Source organism: Myodes glareolus, chromosome 8 (assembly GCF_982192425.1).
Source record: "Myodes glareolus chromosome 8, mMyoGla1.1, whole genome shotgun sequence".
NCBI lineage: Eukaryota > Metazoa > Chordata > Mammalia > Rodentia > Cricetidae > Myodes > Myodes glareolus.
Genome location: NC_142033.1, coordinates 14,124,509 through 14,132,795, shown reverse-complemented (window position 1 = coordinate 14,132,795; position 8,287 = coordinate 14,124,509). Strand labels below are relative to the sequence as shown.

Below are 8,287 nucleotides of genomic sequence, written 5' to 3'. Positions count from 1 at the left end.
ATTAATACAATAATAATAAAATAATTATTATATTGAATATTATTATATTGAATTTCCCAAGCAGTGAATAATCGAATGGAAGGGAGCATGAGAAGGAAAGAAGAAAGAAAAGAGTATTTTTTTTTTTGAGACAGGGTTTCTCTGTAGCTTTGGAGCCTGTCCTGGAAACCAGGCTGGCATCAAACTCACAGAAATCCACCTGCCTCTGCCTCCTGAGTGCTGGGATTAAAGGCATGCGCCACCACCACCCGGCTAAGTCTTTCTATTTTTTTAAAAAAGTTTTCTTTAGCTGCATTCCCTTTTTGTACCCGAATAATTTGTATGTTTAATTCAGAATTTTTCTCATGGTAGTTTCCCAGAAATGGAATTACTAGATCTAATTTTATGAACCAACTTCTCTGAAGTTTTAGCTCAGCCAACAACATAACAAACTTGACATCTCTTTTCCGGGGAGTAGCTTTGAGTATGATATCTATTTCTAAGAGAACTTGTAAATGTTCAGACGAAAGTGGAATATTGTCTTCTGTTGCCCTTATAGCTAGTGAGACTGGATAGTTTTCTATTTGTCTATTAAGCCATTTTTAGCTTCTCATTTATAAATTATCTACTTTGATTGCTTGTGAAGTTAGGTATTTTCCTACTTAAAGTCATTTTTAATTTATTGGTTACAACTTGCCTATTTGTTCATTCATATTTTAGAATTTCTAAAATTGTTGGCACACTGTTGATGTAAACACTTAGAATACATTTACCATAAATAAGAATGATTAGATTTTAAATACATTTAATTTCCTCTGGTAACTCCACATTTCTCTTCAGCTTTCTCTGTTTATAAAATCTCAGATAAATGCAGATTATGAGTGATGTTACTCAAAGAAAACATGTTTTTAACCTCTCCATATCTCCCTATCACCCCAGTCCCCATATCTGTGTTTTAAACTCTTCTGTTGTTTTGCATCATTATGGGATAAACACATGTGTCCCTCCCAAATTCGTGTCTCCAAGTCCTAGCACCTGATGCACTGCTGTTAAGAGGTGGAGTCTTGCTGGGCCTGGTGGCGCATGCCCTTAAAGACAGTGCTTGGGAGGCAGAGGCTGGTGGATCTGTGAGACCAGCCTGGTCTGCATAGTGAGTTTCAGGGCAGCCAGAATTACATAGAGAGGTCCTGACTTAAACAAAAAGAGGTGGAGCCTTTTATTAGTGATTAGGTCATGAAGGTGAGGATCTTGGGGACGCTAGAACTCTCTCACTGCCTGGCTACCTGCCATTGGAGGACACAATAGTTTAAGTCAGTAGACTGCGATCCAGAGTAGGGCCCTTCTGGAGCTCAGAATAATATTAACATATTAGCCTCCTGACTTCTTTTCTGTGTTTGAAAGAGTTTGAAGTTTTGCAACAGGGTTATTCTGTTAGCTCCTTCTGCTGCCTTTTATGTGAAATACTTTCTTTATTAATTTTATTTATTTTATAATCCTGCACTGATATTTTAGGGGACTTTATCTGGGGGGGGCAACTTAGACTTAAATGACTTTTCTAGAAAGAACCTACCTGCACATGTTCCCCATGGTTCTCCCTGAGCAATTTGTCAATCAGGGCATGTCTCGGCTCCCTAGGAACTAGCCCAACCTTAGATTATTTTAAACTAAATTCTAGGTCTGAAGGTTTAAGGCAATGGTTCTCAACTTTGCTAACATTAAGACTCTTTAATACAGTTCCTCATGTTGTGCTGATCTCAACCATAAAATTACTTTCAGTTCTACTTCATAACTGTAATTTTGCTACCGTTATGAATCATAACGTAAATATCTGTGTTTTCCGATGGTCTTGGGTGGCTCTTGTGAAAGGGTTGTTTGACTCCCAAAGGGGCTGTTGTTATGGCTTAAATAGAATGCTGCAGGTCTCTGAGTGGCTGCAGCTGGCAGCTGGTCCCAATACCATGCCACAGGTCCCCAAAGTGGCAACAGGCTGCTGGCAGCGGGTCCCAAGAGCAGCCAATCCCAGACAGGCAGGGATGGTGCAGTTTCCCAAGTGGCTGCAGTGGGCCATGAGGGGCAGCGAGTCCCAGGCAGGGAGCCGCATGGTGGGTGAAAGGCCTCAACAGGGCAGGGAGTCTCATAAGGAGAGACAGATAGATGGGCATGCCACAAGACCATGCTGAAGGTGGCTGGTCCTGGGCAGGGAGCCACGGGGTAGGTGAGAGACAGAGACATGGATAGGTATGCCATGCAGAGTAAGGTTGGATATTTATTTAGTGAGTATGAAGGGGAAAAGGGGAGAAGAGGAGAGAGAGAGAGAGAGAGAGAGAGAGAGAGAGAGAGAGAGAGAGGGGGGGGGGAATGGAAGAAGTGGGGAGAAGGGAGATACAGAAGCTGCATCTTCAAGAGAGACAGAAAAGAAAGGATTCAGGCTGGTGGGAATGGGTGTGGCTTTTCTCTTAAAAGGACAGGACAGACCATTACAGTCATGACTCACGGATTGAGAACCACTGGTTTAGGGGATGAACACCTTTTTGACACTTATTTAAAACTACAAATTCTCTGTTTCTGGAAAATTAAAAACAGCAAAATAAAAACACTAACTTAAAATTTTTTTAAAAAAAATGTCTCACTGTGTAGCCCTGGCTAGCCTGGAACACACTATGTAGACCAGACTGGCCTCACCCAGGAATCTGCCTACCTGGAACTAACTATGCAGACCAGGCTAGCCTCACACAGGAATCTGCCTACGTCTAAGGAGATTAAGAGCATGGGATATTTGTACACTGTGTGAAGATATATTGCTGCAACCAATAGCTAGGCAGGAGGTATAGGTGGGACTTCCAGGTAGTAGCCAATAACTAGTCAGGAGGTATAGGTGGGACTTCCAGGCAGTAGCCAATAGCTAGGCAGTAGGTATAGACGGGACTTCGGGGCAGAAAGAGCAGAAGTAGGAGATGAATCTAGGTACACAACAGATGCCAGGATGGGTTGATTTAAGTTATAAGAGCTAGTTAAAAACAAGCCTAAGCTGAGGTCAGGTTTTCATAATTAGTAAGAAGTCTCCGTGCAGTTATTTGTGAGCTAATGTTATGCCCAGATCACTGAATCCTCCCTGCCCAAACCAACTAGAAGACTAAGTCCTGTATGTAAAAGCAAAGAGCCTTTATTTTCACACAAGTCTGCAAACTCGGACTCTCCATGTATTGAAAGTATCGGAATGATCAGAGAGTTCTGAGCTCAGTTAGGGTTAGGTTTTCATAGTAGCAAAGGTGAGGGTGAGGGATTTCTAAGGTTCAGAATGCCAGATTAGCTGACATTTGTCTAGGGGTGTCCTGGTGAAAAGCAGTGGATGTGTGCTGGCTGGTGGTCCTATCTACAACGGTTGGAACATTTGTAATTTCCTTTGGATGGTCTGTTTCTGGGTGGTGCCTGAGTATTCTCAGTTTGTGGTCTTTACTGGGACCAGGTATTGCCTTAGGGTAAATGACTGAGACTCAGGCCTCTATGGAGCTTGTCACAGCTGGGTCCAACACTGGCAGCCCAAAGAAAAATCTGACCACACAGGTAAACCAAACCCAAAACCAAATAACGCTTAGTTCTTTTTTTTGACAAATAAAAAATTTTTAAATTAAAATAAGTAAAATGGATGATCCTGATAATGGAAGATCACTTTTTTATTTTTATCAAAATTAGAATCATTGTTTAAACATAGAAGTTCTTCCTGTGGCCATATGTTCTCCATGGCCATAGTGAAGGAAGACAAGTCAGGTGCCTGGAGATGTCCCTCCCAATGACAAGTTTGTCCCGAGCCCAGCATCTGCCTTCTCCTGAGGATCCTCTCCCTCACACTGCACTCTTATACCCCCAACAACGGAAACAGATGCAGGCTTCACAGAGCTTTGTCAGGCTTTGGGGAGGTCCTGTAGAACATGGCATCCTCGAGAAAAATGGGCAGGTAGCTCACAGGGATGAAGAAGAGCTTGGCATCCCAACCAGCTGAGAATCGAGTCTGGGAGTGACAGGAAGTCAGCACATGCTCCATGCAGTCCGTCACCAAGGAGAGGTCCTCTTTGCACATTTTGTCCAATAACTTTAGCCCTGTCAGATAAGATAACAAAAACTTCTCATCATAGATCTTTTTGACTTCTTAGCTGGCCTGGTCTCACTGCATCTTGACATGTGACGAGTGCCTGTCACTACTGGAAATACCAGTTTGGAAGAAACCAGGCTCTACGATAGCCACCTTCACTCCAAAATAGGAGAGCTCCCTCCTGAGGGAGTCTGAGAAGGCCTCTCCATCATACTTAGAGGTGCAGTAACCACTATCAAACAAAGACACTTGACCCAAGACACTGGAAATGTTGACCACTCGGCCCTTTGCCTTCCTCACTAAGGGCAGCATGCTCAGAGTTACCTTGATCATGCCCAACAGGTTCACATCCAGTATCTTTGCAAAATCCTCTTTGTTCATCCACTCATTGGGACCCAAGGGGATGGAGATGCCAGCATTGTTGACCAGGCCCCAGAGTCCGGCTATCAGTGAGGCATTCTCATCTTGCTTCCTCTGCCTCTGGGTGATGGCTGCAGAGTCAATGCTTAGTTCTTCATGGGTTCTGATAAGAGCCTGCAACTGTGTGTAGTCAGTTTTATTGCTCCAGTTATTTATCTGGGTCTCCATTTCAATTTAGTTTGTTCTGTTCTGTGATGCATTTTAAAAAGATGTTTTGCATATTCTAAGTGGAATTTTGGTGACTTTCAGCAGGTGGCTTGGGCAGGATATATAATCACCATCTTGTCGGAAATAGATTCTGATGTGAGCTGAATTATGCTCCCCCACCACCAATTCATATGCTGAAGCTCTAGCTCCTGGTGTCTAAGGATGGGAGGGTAATTAGAGACAGGAAAGTAGCTATGAAGGTAAAATGAAATCATCGGGTGCACTTGATCCAACAGGATTGATGTATTCATAGGAAAATTAGGATGCATGTGGGAACAGAGGGCCAATCCTGTGGACAGGCATGGGTTAGATGGCATCTCTTCCATGCCTTGGTTAAAACTGAAGTCCATGAGAGCAGGAGAAAGGGAAATGGTAAAATCCAGAACTAGGGAGGGGAACTTGACGTCCACTTCTAGCTAAGAATGAGGGCACCAGGGGATGGAAAAAGAGGTGCTCTTGGGTTTTCTGCAATGGCAAGATAACGTCCAGGCCTTGGGGAAAGCTTGGGTACTACTGAACACTTTGGGGGCTTTCCCAGGTCACCACCAGCTTGCAGCTCTTCATGTGTAGATGACAGGGTGCTGTGATGGGAGTGCTGTGATTTTCTACCTTCACACTCACACACTTCCTTAACCCTGCTGGCATGAAATTCTTTTTTTGAATAAAGATCAAGTCTTCTGCCTCACAATTTGGGCCAAGCTGCTAATAATCCTTGATTCCCAGCCCCCTCCCCATCTACCAAATTATCCCTTTAATGGGTCAAACTGCTCACAATGCCACAGAGTTCAAAGCTTTCTGAGGAAATTCCTGGTTGTGGAATTCACTGAGACTCTCACTGTACCCACATGTGTGTGCTTCTCAGAGAGAGAACCAGTTACTAATAAGAAACTGTCAGCAGTTTGAGAATGAGGGTGTATATTGTGGAATATCTGTTTACACTGTAAAGGTGTGTCTACCTATGACGCCTTCTGATTGGTTTAATAAAGAGTTAAATGGCCAATAGCTAGGCAGGACTTCCAGGCAGAGAGAGAGAGAGAGAGAGAGAGAGAGAGAGAGAGAGAGAGAGAGAGAGAGAGAGAGAGACTCTGGAAGGAGGAATCTAGACCTGCAATTTCACCAGCAGACTCGGAGCAAGTAGGATGTACCGTGCTAAGAAGTAACGGAGGCACGTGGCAGAGTAGATTAAAAAATATAGGTAAGAGCTAGTTAGAAACAAGCCTAAGCTAAGGCCAAGCTTTCATAATTAATAATAAGTCTCCAAGTTGGGCTGGAGAGATGGCTCAGATGTTAAGAGCACCGGCTGCTTTTCCAAAGGTCCTGAGTTCAATTCCCAGCAACGACATGGTGGCTCACAACCTTCTGTAATGAGATCTGGTGCCCTCTTCTGGACTGCAGGCATCCATGCAGGCAGAACACTGTATACGTAATAAATAAATAATCTTTAAAAATAGGTCTCCAGGTAATTATTTGCAGACTGGCAGCCCAACAGGAAGCTTGTTGCAGATGTAGGCATCCAGGGGCAGGAGCCTGGGGAAACAGAACAGGAGAGAGCAGCCTGGGTTCTTTCGCCCTCTTTGGACCTCTTTACTTTCCATGTTTGGTGAAACAGGAATGTGGGGGAGCATTTTTAATTTAATTTTAGTTTTTGTGGTTGTCCTGAAATTCACTATGCAGACCAGACTGGCCTTGAACTCACAGAGATCCACCTACCTCTGCCTCCTGAGTGCTGGGATTAAAGGCTTGTAACAACAGGTCCAATTGAGAAGTATTTTCGAGCAGGCATTTTAGGACCCATGGTTCTGCCCAGGTCATGAAGTAGAATTTATGATGCTGATTTTGTTCCCCTGTTCCCCTGTGCATGCCACGCACAACATCAATAAAGCTAATTTCCCTTAGAGTTTAGTGAATCTATGTCTCACAGAATGATTACAATTAATCTCTCCAATTTCTCTGATTTATTCACTTCTTTTCTTACAAGTCAGCAGTGCATATCTGGTATGATTTTCCCTTCTTCCCTCCCTCCCTCCTTCCCTCCCTCTTTCCCTCCCTTCCTCCCTCCCTCCCTCCTTCTTTCCTTTCATCACAGCTTCTCTTTGTGAAACTCAAGGCTTGTAGGGACATAGAAGAAGAATAAGAAATTCACACCAGCTGTTGCCCCGCCCCCATCGTTTGGAAAGACATCACTTCTGCCTCTGGTACCCTGAATAGAGTTCATCAAAAGGCTCCAGCTTAGCTTTAAGGGAGGCTCCAGGAGTCTTCATTTGTGCCCTGGAAGGAGAGAATAAGCCATATGAAAAATCCCTAGGGAAAACTTACCACTTTTCAATGTCCCTTCCTGCCCAGCACCCACATGCCCAACAGTCCCCACACTTCCAGCTCATTCACTGTAGGTATCTACCTCAGTTAGGAAGACTGTTCCAGAGGGAGCTCGCTGGTGCAGGTTAGGGACCAAGAGAGAAGGGTTGGGTAGGGGAAATGATGTACAGGATGGAGCTAGGGAAGATTTCTGCTGAGAGAGAAACCAGCAATAATCAACTGTCCTTTCCCAAAACCTATTTGCCATCTGGCTGTGCCAGGACGTGACAGATGGCACAGAAGAGTTCTCCATCTGGCCCCGTCTCTGCCTAACAAGGGCAATGGTGCAGACCTCCTCAATGAGTGTTATTTTCCTCACCTTTTCGGAGGTATGACTACCACACTCTCTACACTGAAGGTCTATCACGTGATGATGTAACACATTTGTATTTTGGGAGATGATTGCCACAGGCAAATTAGCATGTCCATTGTGGTGTGTGTGTGTCAAAAACATGAAAGATCTGTTCTCTTAGCAAATCCACATATGTGTTACTATCAATTATAGTCACCATATATGCATACATCTAATGCATATGTCTAATACATAATACTGTGATTAGGGACCCATCATCCACTCACCCCACAAGGATGAAACCCTAGCTGCACCACACCCTGCTTCCCCACCCCCTGACGTTTGTAGCCACCTACAAAGGGTTTTCTATGAGGAGCTTCTCTGAGACTAATTTTTCAGATTTCAGATGTGACATTACACAGTATTTTTATTTTTGTGACTCATGAACAGAATGTCCTCCAGGGATGTCCAGGTTGTTGTGAAGGGCAGATTTTCCTTGTTGTTTATTTTGGGCTGTCCTGAGACTCATTATGTAGCCCAGGCTAGCCCTGAAGACACAATCCTCCGGAACTGTGACCTCCCCAAATCTAGAATTTCAGGGGTGAGGCATTATGCCAGACTTTCTCCCTTTTAAAGGATATAAAGAAAAGATTTTTTTTAAACTGAAGTAAAAAAAATTATCATGTGTCTATATATGGATGTGACATTTTCTTGTATTTGTTTGTCAATGGATATTTAGGTTGTGTCGATTCTTAGCTATTGTGAGCAATGATGGATTCAATAAGTGAGTGCAGATACTCTTCAAGATAGTGACATCAGGGCTGGGGAGATGGCTCAGTGGATCAGGGTACCTGTCACCAAGAAGGCAACCTGACTTCCACCCCTAGGGACCTGCAACTCCCAAAAGTTGTCCTCTGACTACCACATACACACCATGGTATGTG

At 43.8% G+C, this 8,287-nt stretch overlaps 1 pseudogene; it reads right to left on the bottom strand.

Moving 5' to 3' along the window:
- Positions 1 to 3,124: 3,124 nt before the first annotated feature.
- On the bottom strand, positions 3,125 to 6,712 carry LOC125396212 (retinol dehydrogenase 16 pseudogene; annotated as a pseudogene).
- Positions 6,713 to 8,287: the final 1,575 nt, after the last annotated feature.